This window comes from Chlorocebus sabaeus, chromosome 2 (assembly GCF_047675955.1).
Source record: "Chlorocebus sabaeus isolate Y175 chromosome 2, mChlSab1.0.hap1, whole genome shotgun sequence".
Classification (NCBI taxonomy): domain Eukaryota; kingdom Metazoa; phylum Chordata; class Mammalia; order Primates; family Cercopithecidae; genus Chlorocebus; species Chlorocebus sabaeus.
Genome location: NC_132905.1, coordinates 28,599,441 through 28,624,908, shown reverse-complemented (window position 1 = coordinate 28,624,908; position 25,468 = coordinate 28,599,441). Strand labels below are relative to the sequence as shown.

Sequence of the window (25,468 nt, the reverse complement as noted above, 5' to 3'; positions counted from 1 at the left end):
AGGGTAAAGATGAGCTAGAATTGCAAAAATTTAGATGAGGGAAACATTTTACAGAAATATTAAGTGGTTGTGCTCAAGGTCAGTTAGCTAGCTGCTAAGTCAGACTAGCGTTATATACCCAGACTGATCTGTCTCTAAGTCTGTGGTCATATCCATTTGTGAGAGATGCTAATTTTCACTCTGACAAAATTGTTGACACTAATGAACTGCCCTCCCCCTACCCCATTATGTAGAACATACTTCAGCAGGGTATTGGTTGGGCATTTCCCATTTAGATTCCTAACAGCAGAAATCCAAAACAACAGTTCTATACAGGTAGGCATATGTCACATCTTGGAGAAAAGCATCCTTTCTACTCTTTTCGGTCTTTTGACTTCCTATGACAAGGACCAATTACAAATATTGCAGAGAAAGAATCAATGAAATAAAGAAATAATGGGAATGATTTCTGAGGACAGGAATTAAATGAGTGTATCTTTCCAAAGCTATGACTTATTGGGGTCAGAATAACAAGCTCCAGGAATAGAAATGACCTAATGGGAAAACAACAGCAATTCTGAAAGAGGAATAGTGGGAATTTGGGTGTAAGGGACTAACCATCATGACAGTCCCATGGGAAGTTATTAGATCTGGAAAGGTAGCCATTGCTCCATGCTTCTATAGACCAAAAAAAAAAAAAAAAAAAAAAAAAAAAAAAAAAAAAAAAAGGGATATAATTAGCCATATTGAGTTACAGAATTTCATAGGCAAACTGATGATGGAGCACCAATTTTTTCTCAGACTTAGGACCTCCAGTATTTTTCTTTAACTCTGGGGACTGCTGTGAAGTTACAAATATATGGTATGGAGCCATTTAAGCTCCAGATCTTGATTTTTTTTTTTTTTTTTTTTTCTGATGCTGCTGCTAAGAGTCCAGAAATCTGGTCAACCTGTGCTTTACTTCATAAGGCGAGAAGAGGACTGAAAGAAATATTCATAGACACAAAAGCAAAGATGGAGAAAGAGGACCCTGGCATTACAGGAAGAAGCCTGGAGCTGAAGTGATTGGAAAGCACAAAAGGACATTGAAATTTACAGGATTTAAGACCACACCCAAAGTAGCTGTGTCAAAAGAATAATTCAAGTTTTAAAAACTAATTTTCGTTTAATAAGAAAAATTATATATCTACCTCAGAACTTTTTTTTGGGCCCTAGGTTTGTAAATCCAATTTCCCACTTGACTTCCAATCCCAAATAGAAATTAGGATATTTCATGGTCACCCCAAATGGAACATGGCTAAAATAGAACTTTGAGGTTCTCTGCCTAGCTTTCCTTTCTGGGGGAATTGACACTACTTAGTTGCTCAAGCCATACCATCCCACATCCATTTTATCACCAAGTCCCATTCATTCTGCCTCCAAAATATGTTTAGAAACTTTGTCTTCACCTAACCTCCAGAAAAGAGTTTAAGGTTAGGGTTAGGGTTCAGGTTAGGGTTAGGGTCCAAGTTGTCATCATCCTGTGTGGCAAACTGGTGCCCGGGCTTCTCTCCTTGACCTCCAAACCCAATCCATTATTCAGATGGCAGTCACAAGCCCACCCAGATCCAAGGGAGGAGATATAGACCCCCAAGCTCCCAGTGAAAGGAGTATCCGAGAATTTGTGGCCATTTTATTCTAAACTTACAGAAATCAGTCTCCATCCTACCCATTGTAGAGCACTTCTGGCACTCTCACTGCTTCTGGTCACTGGCCTTGACCAATACAGAAAAAAAAAAAAAAAAAAAATCCACACCAACTTCATCTTTTACAAAGCCAGTATTTTGCATGGTTTACCCACAGAAACAGGGTAGGCCTCTGTTGAAACCTTGAGGTATTTAACTCAGTCCAGTTCTGTATGTCTTTATTGTTAGCTCTGGTTGTGTTTCAACCATTTATTAGTCAGATGGCCTTTGGCAAAATATTTAGTCTCCCTGCGCCTCAATTTTCTCATCTGAATTAAATGTCCTTGTATCTCATCATTTCTAAGTACCTTGCAAGTCAGCCAGCTCTATGAGAGTTCAGCCATTGACTATGCTCACAGGCCATGGACACACAGTTAATAATAATTTTTTAGGCCGGATGCAGTGGCTCACGCCTGTAATCCCAGCACTTTGGGAGCCGAAGCGGGCGGATCATGAGGTCAGGAGATGGAGACCATCCTGGCTAACACGGTGTGAAAAGCCGTCTCTACTGAAAATACAAAAAAAAAAAAAAAAAAAAAAAAAATTAACCGGGCGTGGTGGCGGGCACCTGTAGTCCCAGCTACTCCGGAGGCTGAGGCAGGAGAATGGGGTGAACCCGGGAGGCGGAGCTTGCAGTGAGCCGAGATCGCGCCACTGCACTCCAGCCTGGGCGATGAGTAAGACTCCATCTCAAAAATAATAAAAATAATAATAATAATAATAATAATTTTTTAGTTGCATTAGTTATAAGAGGCTTGCTTCTATTTCAACTTTTCGTAGAACATGATGCAAACCTCCTGAGGATCTGAGATGTCTTGCCCTCCCTCCTCCCCAGCATCTCTAAATTATTCTTACCGACTTTTGATGCTTTGATTGTTTCCATAGACAATTTTCTAAAAGTTGCTTTCCTTTCTGACCCAGCCAATTTGTCCCTATGCCAGTTTTCCAAGCAAGCCCCTATCTGATTTGGCCTTCTAAAAAATTTCTGCAAGGTCTTCTTTTCTTTCTAACTGTTGCAAGTTTGTTCTTGAGTCTTCTTATTCAAAAGAGGCTTCTATACCTTTTGTTATCATAAATTTATAACAAAAAGCAATTTCTCTTGTTTGAATTTTCTTTTGCTCTATGTTAAAAGGACAATGCATGCTAAGGCAGATAACTAAATTCCTTTTACATACTGGAGATTCATTTAAGCTGGGTTAGAAGACAAAGGTAATAAATATTTTTCAAAACGATTAAAAGTTTTAAAAATCAATCATGATTAAATTGCTCACAAAGAGAAGGAATTTGTTTTGTTTATTTCCAAGCCTCTTTTTCTAAATTTTGGCTCTGAAATATATATGACTATATCACACATATACGCAAATATATGTAATAAAAGTAAGTTCTTATGAAACGTCATTTAGCACCTTAATCAAACTAAGCCACTTTGAGGCCTCAACAATCCAGAGGAGTAAGGCATGTGTGTGGGTTTTAAAATTTTTATTGCACTATAACATTGACATAGAAGAACACATAAGTAATAACTATGTGATCTGATGAATTTTCACAAACTTAAAACACTCATGTAACCAGCAAAAGGGTTAAGTCTTTATCTTATTTAAAAAGTCTCACTGATGGGCTCTTGAGAAACACCTGTGTAGTTGTCCTGCCTTGTTATTAACTTTACATAAGCACGAGGCTGTCCCTCCAACTCAGTGATATATTCTACATGAACGGATAGTAGGACTGTAGTTTATACCACGTATTTTTTCTAACATAGAGGTAGCTACGTGCCCTGAAATGAGGACACCCTCAGTAGATGAATATGAACTATATCAGACTCAGTCTATTAAACATTAATACACACAAATCTCTGCTCTACATGCTTTTGCTTCCTGTTTTATCTTCTACATCACTGACCTTTCCTTCTAAGTCTTTTTGCTGTCACCAACCTCACTGATAAATTATTTAATCAATTATTGGCAAAATGCTTAAGTTTCCTAGAATTCAACTCTTCTTCATCTAAACCTCTCTCTGGCTGAGTTCAATTGGTCCCATGGCTTTAAATAACACCTATAAGCTAAAGATTCTTGAGTTATAACCTGTACTACAGCCAATTAATTGAATTTATGGCCCCAATTAATGGCCTCTTTATATCCCTTTCATATCTTGATGTGAGCTGTTGCAAAGTCACATTGCAACAACTCATATCAAGAGGTGGAATCTATTTCCTCACCCAGTGAGTCTGGACTGGTTCTATAACTTTCTTTGACCAATAGAAGGTTGGGGAATGCCAATTGCATTACCAACTTTAAGCCTGTGCTTACTCTTGGAGCCCTCCCTCTACCATATGATCTAACCCAAGGCAGCCCACTAAAGAACGAAAAACTGCACAGAACATTACACTAACTGACCACCAAACAACCCCCAGAAGCAAAGCCATCTAACCAACTTGCAGCTGACTACTGATGCATGAGATAACTCAGGCAAGACCAAATGAGTCCCTCCAGCTTAACCCAGCTAAATAAACAATGTGCAACATCATAGGATAACAAAATAGCTATTGTTTTAAACTGCTGACTTTTGGTGTGGTTTGTTACACAGCAATAGCTAACTGATATAGCAGCCTAGACATATGTGTAGACATGTATTCAATACCAATATACACTTCCATATAGATATCTCATAGCCATTAAAAAAAACTATACCAAATTTGATGTTTACCCCATCTAAAAACCTCTTCAATGTTTTCCTTTCAAAAAGTGGCCCCCTTATTTGTCCAGTTCTTCAAGCCAAAACTCTAGACAATATCATTTAATTCTTCCTTTCCTTCACCTTCCACATTCAATCCATCAGAAAATCCTGTTGATTCTAATTTCTAAATTTTTCTTGAATCCATTTAGTTCTGTTCATTCCACTCACATCACTTCTACCAGTCTAAGCTGCTCATGTCTTATGCCAACAGCACTATAGTGGCCTGCTGTCTGATCCCTTCTGAACCTCTCCAAACCTTTTTTACACAAAAGCTGGTTTTGGTTTAAAAATCCTAGAAGATCGGTCAATTACCTGCTTAAACCATTCAGGAACTTCTCATCATGCTTAGAATCAAATCCAAATTGGGTATCATGGCCCATGACCTATTTCCTTTCCTTCTCTCCGTCTTTCTTCCTGCCACTGTCACTCTTTGACTCACTACATTCCAGCCACATTTGCCCTTTTTTTTTTTTTTTTTTTTTGAGATAGTCTCACCCTGTCACCCAGGCTGGAGTGCAGTGGTGCAGTCTCGGCTCACTGCAACCTCTGCCTCATGGGTTCCAGCGATTCTCCTGCCTCAGCCACCCTCCTGAGTAGCTGGGACACCAGGAGCACGCCACCATGCCCAGTTAATATTTGTAATTTTGTGTAGAGAGGGGGTTTCACCATTTTGACCAGGCTGATCTCAAACTCTTGACCTCAGGTGATCCACCCTCCTCAGCCTCCTAAAGTGCTAAGAGTTCAGATGTGAGCCACTGCACCCAGCCCATGTTTGCTCTCTTGCTTCTCCTGAAATAGCCAAGCTCTTCCTCATCTGAAGGCTTCTGCTCTTGCTCTTTAATCTGCTACAAGTCTTTTTCCTTGCTTCTTGCTCTTTGCCTGGTGGCTTCCTTTACCTCTTTCCTATCCCAGATTAAGTCTCACCACCTTTTGAAGGTCTTTTCTGGCCACTCTGTCTAAAGTGGTCTTCCTGCCCCACCATTTTTCTCCATTGTCCCATCCTGTTCAGTTCATTGAAAATGTTACTGATTGCTGATTCTTGGTGTATTTACTTAACAATATGTGTTTTCTTGCATGTCTTTTCCACTAGATTCGAAATCCCATAGGGGCAGGATACCATGTCTACTTTGTTCACTTAGCATCATAAGTGCTTTCCACAATTTTGGCCCATGATAGGCGCTCAGTAAACATTAGTTTAATAAACTAATCTAAGTCTTCCAATAACACTATCAAGTAGATTTTTATCATCCTAGTTTTACAAATAAAAAATTTGAGGGCAGGCATTATTTGTATTACTCATACTCAGAGTAGAGAGACAGTATGGTAACCAGGCCAATTTGTCAGAGAAGTAGAGTGGGGACATGAACCATATAGTTCCTAAACAGAGCCCAATCCTTAATAGCTCAATTCCCATGACTTGAAAAACAAGCAACTGTGCTCTTGTGGGAGGGAGTGTTGCAAAGGGATATGAAGAACAGAATGCTCCAACCCAGACAGGTGTTTCCCCCTCCTTGAACTGCTGCTGCCACTCCAAGAGTCACATCCTCACCTAATTAAATCCAGATGCAGGAAGGATGGGATAGACAATAATGGCTGTTCCTCATACTTTCCACTTAGAAAAGAGGAAAATAGTTTCCTGAAGCCTTCAGTGGCTATCTAGTTACATTTCATTGACCAGAATTTGGTTCCATTCCAACTACTATCATTTGCAAGGGAGACCAAGATTGCCACTTCTGATTTATGTTCATCACCATTCATCATCACCTGGTCTAGGCTGGTTCCACTCGAATGTATCAAGATTCTGATATCTATGATGGAAGGGAAGAATGGCTATTGATCATACTGGCAACAGCATCTACCATAGCAATTGAATTACTTTAGGTTCTTTTTGTCCCACTTTATTCTAGAAAATATGGATGTTATGGATTAAGTCCATGGCCTAAGAAACTTAGAGCTCAATCTGATGCATTGAGTCTTGAAAAAGTTAGTCTACTCTTCTCAGTAATTGATGAACCCACATGTTGTATCCAAATAGTTTCAACCTCCCAGCAATGGATAAATTTATATACCTGGCATAGAATAACAAAACCACACAATATAACAAGGCATTGCCTAATGATAAACCTAAAATATGTCCAGCTATGTTTCAAATTCAGCACTTTATAAGCAACCTAAATATGCTAATATCAAAATAAATCACTTTTGGTAAACCTCAGTGTTATCTTGTTCTCTTCCCCATAAAGACAACTTTTATTTGCCATAAAATTCAATATACATATTTCTGTTTTACCAGCAGTCATATAAGAGTTGTTGAAAACGATTTATAGATGAATAGAGACAAGTTTGACCTTGTAGAGCTGAGCTTTGACTGGAAATTGGGAGACTGGGTTCTAGTCCTAGAACTTCCAAAAATTAGCTGTATGAATTTAGGCAAGTTACTTCATTTCTTCTTTGGTAAAATGTGGAGATTGTAAAGATTATATCTGATAACCCAGTTGAAACCATTTGAACCCTATATTGGCAAGGGTAATTGATTCTAGCAGTTACAACAAACAGCCCCCAGATTATAGTGGTTTAACACAATGAAAGTTTATTTCTCACTTAACAGTCCAGTTGGATTCATGAGGCATTTTTGCTGTCTTTCCTCCAAGCAGTTCTTCAAGAACCCAGCTCCATTCATCCTATGATGCCACCATCCTCAGCATTTGGCTTCCATGGCTCCTGTAAGAGAAGAGAACATGAGGTTTCTGTAAGAAAAAAACAGGAGGTTTTTATGGGAGGCACATCAATTTGACCAGATACCTTGCCCAGAACCTTGTCACATGGCCCCTGCCTAAATGTAAATGAGGCTAGTGACTGGGTGTGGTAGCTCATGACTGTAATCTCAGCACTTTGGGAGACTGAGCCAGGAGGATCACTTGAGCCTATGAGTTCAAGATCAGCCTGGGCAACATAGGGGGACCGTGTCTCTACCAAAAAAAAAAAAAAAAAAAAAAAAAAAAAAAAAAAAAATTAAAAATAAGCTAGACACAGTGGCACATGCCTGTAGTCTCAGCTACTTGGGAGGCTGAAGTGGGAAGATGGCTTGAGCCAGGAGGTTGATGCTGCAGTGAGCCGAGATCATGCTACTGCACTCCAGCCTGAGTGACAAAGTGAGACCCTATCTCAAAGAAAAAACAAAAAATGAGACTGAGTAACGTAGCCTGTGAGACCAGAAAGAAGCATCAGGATTAGTGAATATTAATGCCATATCTACCATAAACAGTTTTGGAAATATTTCTTTCTCTAAATTCAAAGTAACTAGGGGGAATATTAATCTCATTCTAAATATTTTATTGTGTCACTCCCTATCCTTTGTTTTCAAGCACCTCACACTACTATTATGTGTAATCACAAGTCAACTGTTTATATTTTTATCTCCAGCTGTTGGCTGGGAGCTCACCGAAAGAGGAAACCTTTGTAATTCATCTTTGTATCCTGAGGGCTTAGCACAGAGGCACCTATTAGACCTAAGAAGGATTGGCAACTCTGGACAAATCAGAAAAGAAGTGTTGTCAACTGTTTTCTCCTGGTGATGATGATGGTGATGGTCAATGTCCACTCCCAAATGTTTATATTTGTGAGAGCTGGTTTGTAGGGTGAGCACTTGTCTTTTGAGTGTATACTTGGGGGAGGGATGAAATTATGTTTGTTTTATACTCTAGAAAAATTGGATAAAATAGCGAATGTAATTTTACAGAATGATGGAGAGGGCATACTGAGGTGGGAGACAAATAATAGAAGGAGATGTAAAACTGTCAACCTTGATCCCCACAGTGATGGGGGATGATGGCATAGGAGTAAGTTATGGGATGATTGTATGTTTGCGAACCTCAGTTCTTCTGCAGCATGAACTGGCAGGACCTTCTCCTTGACCACTTCAGGTGACCTTCTGGAGCCCATAGGTCTCACCAGGAGAGGGTATCAGGCCACTAAACCAACTGATGTAATAGTTCTTCTTGAGGACAATCTCTAGCTTGCCCTCTATCCCATCCCACAGGCCAAAAATGCCATTCAGCATGCCCTAACCCAGAGTCTACTCCCAAATAAGTGATTCTGCAGGTTGCTACAACTGAAAGATGCTCACACCCCAGAATTAGAAAACATTCCTGTGGCAGTCTCAGGTTCTCAGCAAGCAGACGAGGAATGCACATGTGAGCTTCCTTTATTTCAAGTTAAGGATGCATTTTCGTTTTTAAAAATTCAACAACAATAAACATTAGTTGAAAGCCAACTTCTACAGCAGTGCTATTCAATATAGTAGCACTGGCCTGTGTGGCTATACAAATTTAAACTAATAAAAATTCAACAAAATTTAAAATGCAGTTCCTCAGTGTCAGTAGCCACATGTTAAGCACTAAATGGCCACATGTGGCTAGTAGTCACCTTATTGGACAAGGCAGCTGTAGTATATTTCTGTCGTCACAGAAAGTTATGTTGGATAGCACTGCTTTAGAAACTGTTTCCATGAAGCTGTGTGCCAGCTTTCTAAGTCAAGTTCTGTCGATCTTGTTTGGTAGAAAATGTGATAAATGTTTTAGAAAATCACAAGAGGACCTTTATTTGGCTGGAATTTAAACATATGCATGCCATTTCTTAAAATATGTTCTACATATTTGAAGGTTCAGCGCACCTTGGACAGCCAAATTTCACATCGACAATATGAATAAAATTTTAGCTTCCTGGAGCTCAGTGATAATTATGGATTATAGGTTAAAAATAAAGTCAGTAACTCCTAACAAGAGCATGAGCAACGTAAGACTTTTTTCCAGGTAACATTGGAAGCAAGAAATAACTGAAAAAAGATGTTGCTTATATTTAAGGGTATTATCTCCAGGTACATATTATTTTAAAGAATAAAATTTTGCATTACCTTTTTCAAAGCACAGACATTTCTTGTACATGTTAACCTTCTAAGCTGTAAAATAAGATATGACATCATTTCTTTCCAAGAAGTTAGTTCACCTAAGAGAAAAGTGAATCAGCTAGGATCCTACTTTATTATTGGTCAAGGAGAAGCAAGGACCCTACCTGACTTCAGGGAGACCATCTGGGCTAGTTATTAGAGCTGTTTATAAAACCCTGGCTCTCCTTCTCTAGGGGTGTGGGAGGACTCACTTCCCCACTCCCTAAAGTAAAAAAAGGCCACATGACTTGACTTGTACAATTAAGCATGAGTAAGAGTAATGAATGTCTCTTCCAGAAGAAGCATTTAAGTACCTGTGCTTGACTCATTCCCCCTTTCTGTCTACATTGACAATCATGGAATCCCAAGTTGGAACCTCCATCAGCAGATATCCAGTAGTGAGTATGATGAAGAATGGCTCTGGTAATCTACGTTGGGCACATAGCAAGTGGAAGAATAAACTTTTCTTATGAGCCATTATGAGCATGATGATGTTTGTTACTGCAGTATAACATGGCCTTTGCTGACCAACACATCATCCAAATCTAGGTCATATGGTACCAAATGACAACATGGTTCTGAGTCTTTTGTTTCTATGAATACAAAGTAAAAAAGCTATATGTGTACAGATCAAGAATCAGATAAAGGTGTAGAATCACACTTGACAAAAGCAATCCTGGGGGCCAGGTATGGTGGCTCACACTGGTAATCCCAGCACTTTGGGAGGCCAAGGCAGGTGGATCACATGAGGTCAGGAGTTCAACACCAGCCTGGACAACATAGTGAAACCCTGTCTCTACTAAAAATATAAAAATTAGCCAGGCATGGTGGTGGGCGCCTGTAATCCCAGGGAGGCTGAGGCAGGAGAATCACTTGAACCTGGGAAGCGGAGGTTGCAGTGAGCTGAGATTGTGCCACTGCACTCCAACCTGGGTGACAGAGCAAGATTCCCTCTCAAAGAAAAAAAAAAAAAAGCAATCCTAGGTCTGATTTCCTACAGACAATAAACATAGAAAGAAGAAATGGCTTATTCATGTGAGCACAAATGGTAAAGAGGTTTATTTAAACTCTGCTGTGAGCTTGGGCCTCCTTTCCTGTCTGGTTGAATTTTAAAATACCATATAGACTGTGTATACCTATGACGCTTTTCCTACAAGAGCCTTACAATTTTCGTTTCTTTCTTTCTTTCTAGATATGCTGCCAAGAGAATTTTTTTTCTTTAAGAGCAAATAAACCAAAGAAATCAACATCCAGCTTGCTGAGTCACTTGTTTTCCACTTGAATTTTAACTGCAGGGATCTGAAGACAGCCTGTGTTAGGCAGAGAAAGAAAGAGAGAGAGAACGAGTCAGGGAGAAGAGAGGGAGAGAGACATAACTGGAGAGTCAGGGAGAAATTCAAAGAGATGGAGAGAAAGACTGATTCTGGAAAGAAAAGATACATTAAGTTAAATAGAAAAAGCAAAAGTAATCTTTGAAAGGTTTGGTTAAGATATCTATTTTCTTACTCTGTAGTGGGAGCTCTGAATAAAAATATTTTAATAAAAACTGTAATGTGGTTAAGGTTTGAGTTGGGTTTTAATAGTGGAAAGAGCAAGGTATTTAGAGTGAAAGATCTAACTTTTGTATTTATTTTTCATTTTTTAGTGTTTTTGCTTTTTTAATCCCAGGCCCTCTACCATTGACTATCTGACTTTAACAAAATCAGCTCGCTTTTGTGTCTTGGTTTCCTCATCTATGAAAAGTGAATAGTGAAACTTACCACATAAGTTGGTAGGGAAGATAGAATTCTATAAAATATATTGGATGATCTGTGAAACCACCTGACACCAAAAGGGAATAACAAATCCCACTTCTCTCTTCTTTTTTACACCATGTCTTTTTAATTCTACCAGAAAGTTTCTTTCTCTATGAGGCTTCTTGAAGACTAGCTGTATACAGGAAAACTGTAGTTCTAATTCTGACATTTATTGGAATACTGGGTCAAGGTTCTCCCCTTTCTTATTCTATTTAATCTTCACAATAACCCTATGTGGGTTTATCTTCATTTTACAGAGAAAACAGAGGCTTATAAAGGTTTTAAAAAATTCCCAAATCCACACAGATAGTCTTTCAGTAATCTGTTGCCATAATAATATAGTATTGAAATTTCCCCCGAATTCAGCTGCTCACAACAACCATTTTGTGTGACTCATCAACCTGTGGGTCAACTTGGCAGCTCTGCTGGTTGAAGCTGGCCTCAGTAGGGCCCACTCCTGCAACTGTAGTCATCTGGGCTTTGGCAAATCTCTTTAGTCTATAGCCAAAGAGCAATAAGTGAGCAGCAAGAAACTGAGTAATCTCCGACTCCTTTATGAAATAAAATGCTGATCTTGGGCCAGCTAACTAACCTTCCAGAACCCCATGCCAAGGCTTTCCTTTGGTCCAGTGCCTTAAACCCATGCAGTCCTGGGGTAGAAAAATGAGGAAGCCCATACTTCTGGCAGAAAAGCTGCCTCTCATTCCCAAATCCCCCTGAGACAGACGAATGATAGGAGGATGGAGCCTGCCAAGGGCACACAGACAGGGCATACAGAATCGTCTAACCTCTCACCAATTCAAGGGCAGGGCAATTAAGATGCAGAACTCACCACAGCTAGAGATGATTTACATTAATGCTTTAGCATAGCAGCATGCCACAATGTGGTCCACTAACCAACAACATCAGCATCACCTGGGAATTTGTTAGCAATGTTGACTTTTGAACTTCATTCCAGACCCACCAAATCAGAATCTGAGAAGCATAGCTTCAGCAAGAATTGCAACAGGATTATACCACTGGAAAAGCATCTGTAGCCAGATTTACTGTATTAGATGAATTGACCCTTCAAGGCCCAGCACCTTACTGAGTTTCTGACCTCCCACTCAAGCACTCAATACCTTCCATTGTCAAGCACTCAATACCTTCAATTGGCCCTACTCTCTGGGATGAGTGGCTGGTATTTTTGCTTGCTCAGCATGCATTTCCTTCTTTTTTGCCTCATTCTGATTTTTCCTTGGAAGGAGTTTCCTTCCCCACTCCTAGTCGATGTGTGTCAGGTTGGACTTATCATGGCTTCTGGGAATGAATATATAACCCAGGTCTGACCAATAAAAAAAAAAAAATAGGGATTTTACTGGAACGTTTGGAAAAGTGGCATGTTCTTTTCTGCTGCTGATGGTAATTGGCTGAGTCTATCTGAGAACGAAGTCAACACAGAGATGATGAGAGATAAGTTCCTGATGACATTGTTTGAGCACCTAAATCCAGCCTTGCTTGAAACCATAGATCTGATCCCAGACTGTTGAACTGCATAAGACAATACATTTCCTTTTATGTCTAAGTTATGGTGGTCTGGTTTCTATAATTTGCAAGCAAAATGGTCCTGGTCTGCAAAGCCACCTTATATTGTAAGCTTAATGACCCCATACAAGTTTTTGCCTCAACTTCCTATCTCTCATCTGTTTCCAGTCACCTGTGACAGTCATTGTCCAGTTTCCAAATTACAAAATTTTTATCTCTTATATTTGCTGTCATAATCACAAGTGGGAATTGACCCCAGAGACTTGGGATAGATACAATTCTTCAATAGCATACAATGGGCCTGCAGTGCTGGGTTCTGTCTAGAAGCTCACTACTCATACATATAATATGGGGGAAAGTAACTGCCTGATGGTTAGAAGTATGGAAATGCAGAAGTGTGAGTCTTCCAACTTTGTTCTTCTTTTCCAAGATTTTTTGGCTATTCTGGGTTTCTTGCATTTCTATATAAATTTTAGAACCATACTGTTTATTTTCCCAAAAACATTTGTGGGTTTTTCAGTAAAGTTTTTGTTTTGTTTGTTCGTTTGGAGATGATGTCTCACTATGTTGCCCAGGCTGGACTTGAACTCCAGGACTCCAGGGATCCTCCCACCTCAGCCTCTTGAGTAGCTGAGATTACAAAGGTGAGCCACTGTGCATAGCTGGGAAGTACAATTAATGTGATAAGTTTTAAAAATCTAGTTCAAATTAATACCAACTTGATTTTGATAGTGCACCAAAACTTTGCTCTGACATAGCTCTATTCCCTCCTCCCTCCTTGGTGCTTTTATTTTCATACAAATTACACGTTTATACATTATAAATTCATCAATGTAGTTTTACAATTATTGCTTTATGTAATTTCAATCAGGTAGGAGAAGAAAAAAATACAAACCAAAATAACACAATAAAGCTGGCTTTTATATTTTTCTTGGTACCTACCTTTACTGATACTTTTTTTTTTTTTTTAATGTGGATTTGAGTCACTGTCTAGTTCCTCCATTTTAGCTGAGGCACTTCCTTTAGTACTTACAGGGAAGGTCTGCTAGCAACAAATTATTTTAGTTATTGCTGTTTTCCTTCCTTTTGAAGGATAATTTGTTGAATATAGACTTCTTGGTTGAATGTCTTTTTCTTTCATTATTTTAAATATGAGCAAGTCATCCCACTGCCTCTGTGGCTTCTCATGAGAATCTTAATCTTATTAAGGATCCCTTGTACATAATGAGCCATTTTTCTCTTTCTGTCTTCAGTATTCTCCCTCCATGCCTTTTAGTTTTGATTGTAATGCACGCAGATGTTGCTCTCCTTAAGTTTATCCTACTGGAGTTTGTCAAGCTTCTTGGGTGTCTAGATTAATGTTATTCCTTAAAATTGTGTTAGTTTTGGCCATTACATCTTCACATGTTCTATTTACCCATTTCTCTCATCTCCTTTTGGTTTTCCTTTATGCTTACTTGGTTTGCTTGATGATGTCTCACTGGTCTCTGAGGCTCCATTAGTTTTTGTTCATTCTTTTTCCATGTTCCTCAGACTGAATCATCTCAATTGATTTATCTTTGAAATTGCTTGTTCTTTATTCTGCCACCTCCAATATGTTATGGTGCTTCTCTAATGAATTTTTTATTTCAGTTATGATATTTTTCAACTTCAAAATTTTTATTTGATTATTTATAATATTTATTTATTGATATGCTCTATTTTGTGAGACATCTTTCCCATATTTCCCTTTAGTTCACTGGACATGGGCTAGTTCATTAGTTCTTTAACACATTTATAAGGGCTGATTTTAAGTCCTTGTGCAGAAATTCCAATGTCTAGGTATCCTCAGGGACAGGTTCTCTGGACTGTTTTTCTCCTGTATATAGGCCACATTTGTTTGTATGTCTTAATACTTAGTTAAGAACTAGACATTTTAAATAATATAATGTGGCAATTCCAGAAATCAGATTTCTACCTTCATCCCACAGCATTTGTTATTGTTGCTATTTGTTACTACTGTTGTTACTGTCCCTAGCAACAATTTTTATCTTAAATTCTATTTTGCCTGATATCCACTTTATTCAATTCTCTTTTCATTATTTGCATGGTATATATTTGTCATGTTTTTTTTTCCAATCTATTTGGGTCAGTTTTGTTTGATTATTTAGTGATTTTGCTGAACTACTCTGGTAAGTCTTCTTTATTGTGTGTGGCCCTGAAATCTCTAGTCAGCTAATTTAAGGTTCAGCTTATGTTTGGACAGAGATTTCCTTAACTACCTTGCACAAAAAAGGCTCACAGTCTTTGCTGAGAAGTTCTGTGTATGTATTTTTTGGAGTAATCTTTCTATGCTCCACCAGACAGGTTATAAATTTGCCTCAGTCTTTGCTTCCTGATGATGCAGTCTCAGGTTATGGAGAGGTGAGAGAATAGGGCCTTCTCAGATTTGGGGCATGCACCCAGCTTTCTGCATGTGCATGGCTTTCTAGATTCCCAGGAATATGTCAGAACTTTTCAAAACACCCTATGAACATCCCATTTTCCAGCATTTCCTGTTACAATTTTTGGTCAACTTCTTGTTTGTCTCAGCCATTATCACTGCCTCAGGCAGCTGCTGTGTGAAACATTTGATGCTGATTGTTTTTGACAAATGCTTTGGGGAGATACTGTTTACACTATGTGAGCTCTAAGTTACATCAAATAAAGATAAGCATCAAGAGTGGTAGTTTTTAGGGAACTTTTTATTTTTTATTTTTACTTTTTTTCTTTCCAACTTTTATTTTAGGTTCGGGGGTACTTGTGTAGGTTTGTTGCATGAGTAAATTGTATGTCATAGGGGTTTGAGGTATGGATTATTTTGTCACCAAGGTAATGAGCATTGTACCTAATAGGTAATTTTTTGATCCACACCTTCAGGAAACTTTCAGACAAGTTAAATAGTGACAATTCTCTCTGGATGGGACTCTGGGGAGCTCCATATCAATTCTGCTCCCCTCCCAATGGCATGTAGGTTCCTGGTTTTCAAGGTTGCTAGAAAGCTGCAGAAAGGGGAATGGCAATAGGGCAAGTGAAATGCCACAAAGTTTCTTGTTCTTACCAAAATGCTGACATTTTTCTTGAATAAACGCTCCTCAGATTGTTGTAAGCCTTTGGTTAATTTCTAGATTTCTAAAAAAAAATATTTTAACTATTTTTGCTAGTGTTCTTGTTGCTTTTATGAAGGAACAGATTTTCAGAAATCCTTATTCAACCATCCCCACAGTGGCTCTTTCATAATCATAATTTTATTATTAAAATGTTGGCTCCGACAGACCTCCTGACCAGATGTCAGCTCTCATATCTCATATTTCAATTTTAACCTCAGTATCTTTCCTTAGCATTGCCTAGGAAAACAAATGGGTTAAAATACATTTCAAGGAATCTTTTTTTCTCCACTTTAAAAATCAATGCTGTTTTGGTATACTGAATAAGAAAGGTTGTGGAGTTGCCAAAGCATTATAGGATAGGACATTGAAGACAGAACTTTGCAGCCCACCCAAACCAGGAGAGCTTGCATAAAAACTTTTTGAAATAATTTTGTTAATGTCATTATTTTAAAGAGGAGTAACACATTCACAGGAAAACAATAATGAAGATTGTTTAAATAAAATAAAATCTTTTTGCAATTTGTTCATTATCCTTCCCAGAAGTAACCATCTTTAAATACTTCTGCTTCAAGTTATCTTTGGTGTTTCAAACCTTAATTTTAAATAATATCTTTTTATTTCTTGATTTACCAATTTTAAATAATATATAAGTGTCCTTCATGAAAAAACTGAGAATATTATCTTATTGGCTCTTTCTCCTTTATTACAACCACTGAACGTTGGTACTTCTATTACTTTTTGGGTTTCTGTTGACTAACTTTAAAATTATATATCTAACTTTATATATAATTATACCATGAGTAAATTTTATTTTTCCTTCTATGAACTTTATACTGATTCTTTTAATCCTTTACCATATAAAATGAGTAAATTGGGGTGTCTGCATTATAAAATCTCTTTACATTGCCCCTCCTAAGCCCGTTCCTTTACTTCCCACATCTGACAGCTCTCTCACTACTTTTATATGTTAGGCCCCATAATATTCAGATTCTGTTTGGTAAATATTAAGTCATTCATTCTTGGTCTACAGTTTAATTTAAACTTCAAAGATCAAAAAAGAGCATTTACAGCTTATTATTATATAAATAGTATTTATTGTAGAACCAGGTAGGGTAGTAAACCTTTAAAGAAAAAATATTTCTGTGGCACTAAATTTTCACACCAAAAAAGAAAAAAAAGTTGAAGATAAAGGACAAATTATAAATCTTTCTTTAAACTCCATCAAAAAATGCTCAAAATTGTGTCCTATAATTTACTTCATATTTGAACCAAAAATATATGATAAAGTGTTTGCTTTTCCTGTCATTATAGGGGCATTTTCTTGTCATTACTGATAGGAGATAACTATGCCATTGTCTGGTTAATACTATAATTAGCTTTTAAACTAATTTTACATTGATTTATTACCATACCTGTTTCCTAGCTTTGGTTCTAGGGAAAAAAAAATGCTGTCTTAGTTCTAATATTTCCTAAGTTCCTGGTCTTCCTCCTTTGCATAGATTCCTTTGTGAGTTGTATTGTTAAGGTATAATCCTTAGAAAATATTTTTATTTGCAAAAAATGTTCATGGGAGGTAATCGCCCTGAGTCTGTCCACATCTAGAAATGTTTTCATTTTGCCCTTCATTCTTTATTAATATTCTGGCTTAATATAGACTTATAGATGGAGATTTATTTTTCTTGCAGTATTTGAAGACCTGTTCCATTGACTCCTACCATCTGGATTTGTTTTGAGAAGTCCAATTTTGTTGTAATTCTTCCCCCTTTGTATGTAACCACCTTTTTCTTCTCTATGAAGCTTCTAAGAGCTTCTCTAGGGAAAGTGGGAAAATATGCAAAAAAAGAAGCATACTCATTATGTGGTACTACTTACAGTGAACAATATTTACCTAGACATATTCATGGCTGAGTGACTACTTAACAGTTTTGTTATTGACAGGATGGGGAAAAGAGACAAGGGTGATGTAAAAGAGTCTTATTACTAGGAAGTCAACTGATGTCTATTTTATAAATCAAGAATTAACAATGTCTGCACATTATTTGGAAACAAAAAAGAATTTAACCAAAGAAAACGCAAATGCCATTGAAAACCATTGCCTCTGGGAAATATAATATAGACATAGCTATAAGCATATATATAATGTCAACAGGAGAAAACTGCTATGAAGAAAAATAGTGCAGGGTAAAGTAATTTTTAAAAATAGAGGTTAGCAACTTTAGCTAGATTGTCAGAGAAGGCTCCTTTGTAAATGTGGCATTTGAGGAGATGACATATGAGATGATCTGGGAGAGGCTATTTCAGGTAGAAATAATAACTAGTGCAAAAGTCTTGAGGTAGGAGTACACTTGGTTGTTCAATGGACAGCAAGAAGGTCAATGTGATTGAAATGGAGAGGTGTTGGGAAACGAGTCTGGAGAGGTGGCGAGGAGCATGATCTTGTAGGGTAAAGGAAGGACTTCTAAATGTGATGGGAGCCACTGAAAGTTTTTGAGAAAGGAAATATGATCAGATTTGTCTTCGATAAGTATCATTGCAGCAGCTATGTAGAGGAGATACAGGTGCTAGTACACAAATTAAGAGGCTACTGTAATATCCCGAGAGAGATGACGGTGACTTAAACTAAGGTGGTATCTGCGGAGGTGCTGAGAAATAGTTGGATCTGAAAAGTATTTTGACAGTAGAGCAACAAGTGTTATTTATTACGTGTGAATGTAAAAAGTATCCATGAAATAATATAAGATTTTCATCCTCAGGGACTAGGAATGTCAATGCCATTCACTAATATGGAGAACTAAGATGAAGGGAGCCTCTTGAAGTTAAAAAATCTGAAATCTGCTTTGCATATGCTAAGTTACGTGTCCATATTTGCCTTATGTTTCATCACAGATATTGAGTAGAAAGTTGTACATACACAACGCAGTTCAGGAGAAATATTAGGGCTAAATATGTAATATAAAAACATCAACACACAGATACTACCCAAGGCCCTGGAAATGGATAAAACTACCCAGGGAATGATTACGTAGAGGGGAGAAAAGTTCCAAGTCTTGAACACTTGGAGTTGAGAAAATGAAAGCAAAGCCAGCAAAGGAGAGTGAAAATAAGAGGCTTGTGAGTATGCTAGTTTGGAAGATGGGACATCATGAGAAAATGTTAATTAAGAATGTAAGAGGAGAAGTAGATTCTTGCAGAGTATGGAATCAACTTATGCATATATATGTTCAGTTTGAGGTGCCTTTCATTCAGCCAGATAAGTGTTCATTAAGAAGCTAGGAATATGACTTTGAAGCTCACAAGAATGCGTGAGACTGGCAATAGGAAATTAAAAGTCAAATATAGAAAATGATGGTTAAACTCAAGGGTATGAAATCAGATTTTTTGGAGACAACATGTGAAGGAAGAAATAGAACACTGAGTCTCTTGATGTACCATGGTCAGTAGAGAAGCCTAAAGACCAATCAGAATTCTGCATTTCCTGATGTAGAATTTAGAGTAGGAAGTTTTCAGTACCTATTCTAACTCCATTACCAACTGGCTGCAGGGTGTAAGATAATCATGTATTAATAGGGAATTAAAATAATAATTACTATTATACATACCTCAGAGAGTTGTTGCAAGAATAAAATGAGATCATGTGTGTGACAGTTCTTCACAACATTTTCTATTTCTTTAGCACAGAGCTATACAAATGAGAGTTATTTAATTTTTTTCTGTTTGGCTTAGAGCACAGAATCTTTCAGAGTGGAGAGTCAGGACAGGTTCCATGGACATATGGAGCTCCCAGGGGGCTTGTGCAGGACTCAAGGAAATGTCCAGCTTTACCTGCTGGGCACAACGATTTTGCTGCTTCAACCCATCTGCTATGGAAAATGAGGAGCCAACAAAAAAGGGAGAAACAGAGGTGAAGGCACCTGATAATGAGAGCTTTAAGAAAGGGAAGGGTAAGTACATGCCGTCAGGTGAACCCAAAAGTCAATAAAGATGAAAAGTCCATTGGACATGACCAAGAGATTATTGATGCAATCTGCTGATGTATTCGAATGTGCCTTACCTAGGCTGGTGCCTGTTAGCTGGCAGAAGTGTGATGCCCTTCTCTGCTAGTATCAATAAAATGGCACGAGATATTCTTGCTCCATTCCCAGGTATATCCTGAGTCATTCATTTCAACCCAGCTTACCCAATCCTCACCTTCAGAGGTCTTTACTCTTGGAATCAATTCTTGTTGAAGACCTCATATCATCTGCCTCAAAACCACTGATCCACATTGCCATTCTGTTCTGACCTCTGGCTGGTATATTTTGAGAGCATTTTCTGCCCTGATTCTTATTTAAGCTGTTTATTAGATATTGAGGGAGAGTCTGATGGAGCTGGAAGAGGCTGTACTAAAACATCATGATTATGAGCTTGGGCCCTGGAGTTCAAACCCTAGCTATCCCATTTCTTAGCTGTGTCCTTGGCCAGGTTATTTAACCCCTCTAATCCTCAACTCTCTACTCAATTTTTCCTAGACCCCAGTGCCATGCATATGACAGGTGTTCGATATTGAGTAAATGAATAAGTTCATACAGATGAAAAAAACAAGACCCAGTATGATTGATACATATCTAATTAATAGCTAATGAAAAAATGGCAATCCTCCATATGAAAGCCAAGCTACATGTCATTTCTTAGAGAAATAAAGTTAAAATCTCATCAAAATGATAGATTTTATTTAGCCAATACTTCATAGTGCTAGATACGACCCTCAGTGCTTCGTAATTTCCTTGTGAATTTGGTATAATTATTGTCTCCATTTTACCTATGAGATAATTGAGATACAAAGAGATTACAGAACTAATATGATTCCTAAAAGATTTTCTCAAGGAATACTGTGACCCCTATCAAATAGCCTTTTTGAAATGTACTAATTTGGATTACCATTTTCTCTGCCTCTCTATTCCTAATTGTCACAGGTTCTTCCTCCCTACTTGACCATAGGCATGTCTCAGCATTGGGAAGGGTCCTAGGATGCATTGTAAAAGAAAGTCTGTAATTTTGGTGCATCAAGGAACAAAAGTGTGGAAACATCCAGCCTCTGACTGCTGGACACTCCCCTTCTTCCTTCTCATGATACTGTCTGTAGTAAAGAATAAAGTGTTATTTAATATTCTGAGTGTACAGTCCTATTTTTTCTTAACATGGCAAACCAGAAACAGCAACTAATATTCCTGGTTCTCTTTTTACCTTTCACAAGATATATATCTACCTTAGAGGCTTCAGTGAACAAGAACAGCCTGGATAGTTTAAACCTAGGGCTAAACTACTTGAGACATTTTAAGGTACTACTACTTCACTATACATAAATAGGGTGGGGGGCTGTGTTAAGGGCTAGAAGAATATATGAAGAGAAAGTGGCAAGCAAACCACGTGGAAAGCAAACCAAAGAATCAAAACAGTTGCTCTATCAAACTGAATATTCTTGCGCAGAACTGAGTATTCTTTGCCCTCACAGTGTTTTGAAACAGTGTCATAGAGTGCCAGGCATATTCCAAAGGAGGACCCTGGAGAGAGGGCTTCTGAGCTGGGCTATCTTTAAACTACTTCCAAGTTGACTCTGGAAAGATCACACGGGATTTTTAAAAAGTTATTATTATGATTCCTTATAAAATTATAATTATTGAATCAACTATGAATCTTGCACCTACCTTGGAGATACAAGCTAAATACCTTGGACCTAGAGCTACTGCAAACCAGAATACTTTGGGGCATAATGTACCAAAAAAGCTTCCAGAGGCTTGAATTATCATAGTGTAAATATCCATCTAGCAGAGCAGGTAATTTTCTCATCACTCATCCTAAGCATTAGAAATAACCCACAGCAGCTGAACCATTTTGGAGCAAATTTTCCATCACCTTCCTTCCCTGGGTGGTTCAGGCCTTTGCAAACCGTGAGTAACATGAATCTGCTGGTTCCCTACTGGCAAAGATGATGATGTTTTCCTGTTTGTTTTTGTTTTGTTTTAATCATGCCATGAGAAAATCCTAAGGCAAAAAAAAAAAAAAAATCTCATTATCATATTCAAACCATATTTAGGGTTATCTGGTCATCCTTAGCAGATTTTTATGTACCCAATACTTATGTTTCTCAAATTAGACTCTTTTACCTTTCCCAGAGCAAAATGAAGAACCTCTCAAACAGCATCATTTTCAAAGCAAGCACTAGCAATGGAAAACACTGTCACCACCACCAGCTAATCCTGTAGGGTCAGGGTATTTTCTGTAATACCTTGAAATTGTCTGCCTCCCTCTTCTTATCTGTCATTTTTAAAGATGTCAGTGTGGGGTATCAGTAGTTGAAAACTCAGAATACCAAGCCAGTCCTTCCCTGTGACTGCTACATAGCTTTTGCCTGCAGGATAAGCCTCCATCACTGACGTAGTTGCTTTTTAACTTTTTTTGTTGTTGTTTAAGTTGGAAAATCCCCCGCCTCCTCCATTCTTTCACAATACTTTCTGCCTGAATGATTTCTAGTCTGAGGGCTATACACATATTTTGTTTCTCCCTCTGCAGGTTTTTTTTTTTTTTTTCTCTTCAAACTTCCGCATGCTGCTTTTTTTTAAAGTGTCACACTTTGGACAAAATGACTATAAAGGATTTTGCAGTGCATTGCATTCAAACCCCTTTCCCTCTATTCCAACTTGCTTTATAATGAAAGTAAGAGCCATAATCAAGATACTTTTGTTGGCAGTTAAGTCTCTAAGGATTGCAGATTTTCTTCTTTATTGTATGGAAATCTTAAATGTTTAATGAATAAGTAAACAAATTTCAGCAACATGCCTTTTTTAGGAATTTGGCTTTAATAAACATCCAAACACTGTTAATTATTATGGCATAAACATTAATACGTCAAAAAAAGCCTTCAGGTCAGGGAATCTTTAAGAAACAATTATGTCTACTTATTGCGATTAAAGGTATCATTTATTAAATTCTTAACAGCCCGTCTCTTTCTAAACGCAGCGCCTTCACAACTCTTCTTCCCTTACCCCCACCCCGCTTCCCTCCCTCCGCAATGGCGTGCAATCAAAGGCTGTATTATTGCCTAAGCTTGGCTCTCAGGCCAGCGATGTAGGGGTGTGTGTGTGTGGGGGGGGGTGGGATTGGGGAGGAGTAGGGTGCAGGGGGAGAGGTTGTACGCCGCTTTTCCGAACCCAGCTCTAAATGGTTTCTCCTAAGCGAGACAAGGATTTTCCATCGCCTAAAAGAGGCCATCAAGTTTTAACATTGCGAGGCACGACTTCTAATCGCATCCTTCCCGGAAAAGTACAAACAGTTCCTCAGACGAGGTCCCCCACCTCCCACGCGCTCCCCAGCCCGCCCTCCCCGCGGAGAGCCCCGCGACAGCCTCCCCAACACCTGTGAATCATCCGGGACGCTGCCACCGCCGAGCGATCCGCGCACCACCCCCTCCCCAGGCCCGTGCACGGCCAGGGAGGACAGTTAGGATTGTTGCTTTATAATTATCACTTTTAATCTCTAATATGATCAGCACAAGTAGCCTTGGTCTCCCCGCCCTGATTTGAGCATCCTAGGGCCCCCCGAGGCAGCCTGCACGGGTACCCGGGGTTTGCGCATTGAGTGAACCACCAGATTCGGCAGCGTCCCAGCCGTCCTTGCTCTGAAGCCCCCACCTCCTCCTGGCCGTTTGGACAGTTCCCTCGGGGCGTCCGTGCCTCTGTGGGGTACCCCTAAGACTCCCAGCAAGAAACCCCAGCGCCGACTGCAAATTCCACCCAAAGCAGCGTCATCCGTTTTTGCCCTCGGCAAACAACTCAACTTCAAGCCTCGAGTCCTCGCAAACCCACGCTGGCTGGGCTAACTCCGCTTCTCTTCTCCTTCCCCCGACTCCTGCAACAGCTCAGAGAGCCTGGCTCTGACGTACTTCAAAATAACGTGCGCCAGCCTCGCTCCCCGGCTGACCACAGCAACGAGAGCTGCAAGCCCTCGACGCTGCTTCGATAACATGAAGCAATCACTCATAAAAATAGCAACCCACGTAGCCTGGCCATATATGGAACTGGCGAGGGTGGACGGGGATGCCCCTCCGGACCCTCTTTGGAGAAAACAAATCGCCGCAGAAATTTCCCCCACCCCTCCCATCACTACCTTTTACCCCCTCTGCCTTCCCCTCTCCTTAGATGACTCAATCACCGATTCCATTGAACGGGGGTGGGGGTGGGGGGAAAATATACACACACACACACACACAAATTATACATATATTATACATGTATTATACATACACACATACATATATATACACGCACATATGTACACACACACACACACACACCCCCCAAAGAACATCAGGAATGCAGTTGCGGGATGAACGCTTTTGCCCGAGACCGAGTGTTAAAATGGAGTCATAAGAGTCGCCCCTTTTGGGTGTTTATAGGAGGTGAAAACACGGAGGTTTGCAGGGCAGCGCCGGGGAGCCTAGTCAAGCGCGCCGCAGCCCGGGCCCCGCCTCCGCCCCCGCCGGAGCCCCGCCCCCACTTCCTCCCGCCCCTCGCAGGGCGGCTATTAAAAGCTGCTGACGTCAAAACGGACGGCCATCTTTGATGAGGGCAGAGCTCACGTTGCATTGAAGACGAAACCTCGGGGAGGTCAGGCACTGTCTTTCCTTCCCTCCCTGCTCGGCGGCTCCTCCACACTTGCAACCTGCAGAGGCCCGGAGAACACAACCCTCCCGAGAAGCCCAGGTAAGGAGCCCCCTCCCCAGGTCGTGGTTCTGGCTCGGGATGGCTGCATACCCAGAGGGGACAGCAGCTGGGCATTCCGAGTGGGCTTGGGTAAATACAAGTATTGGTGCACTTAGGGTGCGGTATTCCGTGTGTGCACGTCTGGTGGGGGCTTTATAAAGTGTTTTCGAGGTGAGCTGCTGGGGGAAGGGGAAACGGGAGCCCTGCAAATGGAGCGACGGGGAGGAAGAGCGAGGGTACGTACCGAATAATAACTTACTCTTTTGAAACAGTAGTGGGACCCCCTCTTTCTTCCATTTTGCGATGCAGTTTTCAGAGATATTTAGGCTGTTGGGTTCCCCCCCGTCGTTCTAACCCTATTATTTTGACTGTTGTCGTTAGGGTACTATTATCCAGGGAAGAATTAAGGAGGAGGCAGGGTGTGGGTGCTGGGGAAGCGAAAGGAGAAAGGGGGAGTTCCCGCCCCGGGCAAGCTGAGCTGCTGCAGCGACAGCAGCCTCCATGCCCCGCGGACTTGATTTATGCCGCCTGCTCCACGTCAACTGCAGGCTGGCGGGAGGCGGGCGGGTCGTGCCAGGTGGGAGGGCTCTGCGGAGGGCTGGCGCGGGTGGGCTGGCTTCGGGGACTGCGGCGGCCCGCGCTCAGCACCCTGGATAGCAATACCGAGGGCTCGCGCGGGCGCCCTCGACCTTTCAGCACCGGGGACAGCGGTCCGGCCGCAGCGCCGCATCTGCCTGCGGCAGAAATGCCTGGCCAGGGCTGGATGTGCGAGGGCTGGAGACCAAATTGTCTCTCTGAGACCCCGGTCTTACAGGGACCCTTAATAGAGGAGTCATAGTAGGTTAAAAGAAAACAAGAAAGAAAGAAATCTTGCTCACAGAGACTCCTTTACAGACAATTT

The 25,468-nt window shown here is 39.9% G+C and overlaps 1 protein-coding gene and 1 long non-coding RNA gene across 3 annotated transcripts in view; one reads left to right on the top strand and one right to left on the bottom strand.

The window, feature by feature from the left end:
* LOC119621458 (uncharacterized) overlaps window positions 1-25,140 on the bottom strand; it is a 110,210-nt gene extending 85,070 nt beyond the window's left edge. Inside the window, exons 1-2 of the long non-coding RNA XR_005238016.2 lie at window positions 24,827-25,140; window positions 7,038-7,157 (exon numbers count right to left, since the gene is read on the bottom strand). This is a non-coding gene — a long non-coding RNA (uncharacterized lncRNA). The remainder of the gene's footprint in view (window positions 1-7,037; window positions 7,158-24,826) is intronic.
* Window positions 24,419-25,468, top strand: part of SNAP25 (synaptosome associated protein 25) — an 87,460-nt gene continuing 86,410 nt past the window's right edge. For both annotated transcript variants that reach the window (XM_008018180.3, XM_008018188.3), the window contains exon 1: window positions 24,419-24,567. The gene's annotated coding sequence lies outside the window, so the exon portion shown is untranslated. The remainder of the gene's footprint in view (window positions 24,568-25,468) is intronic.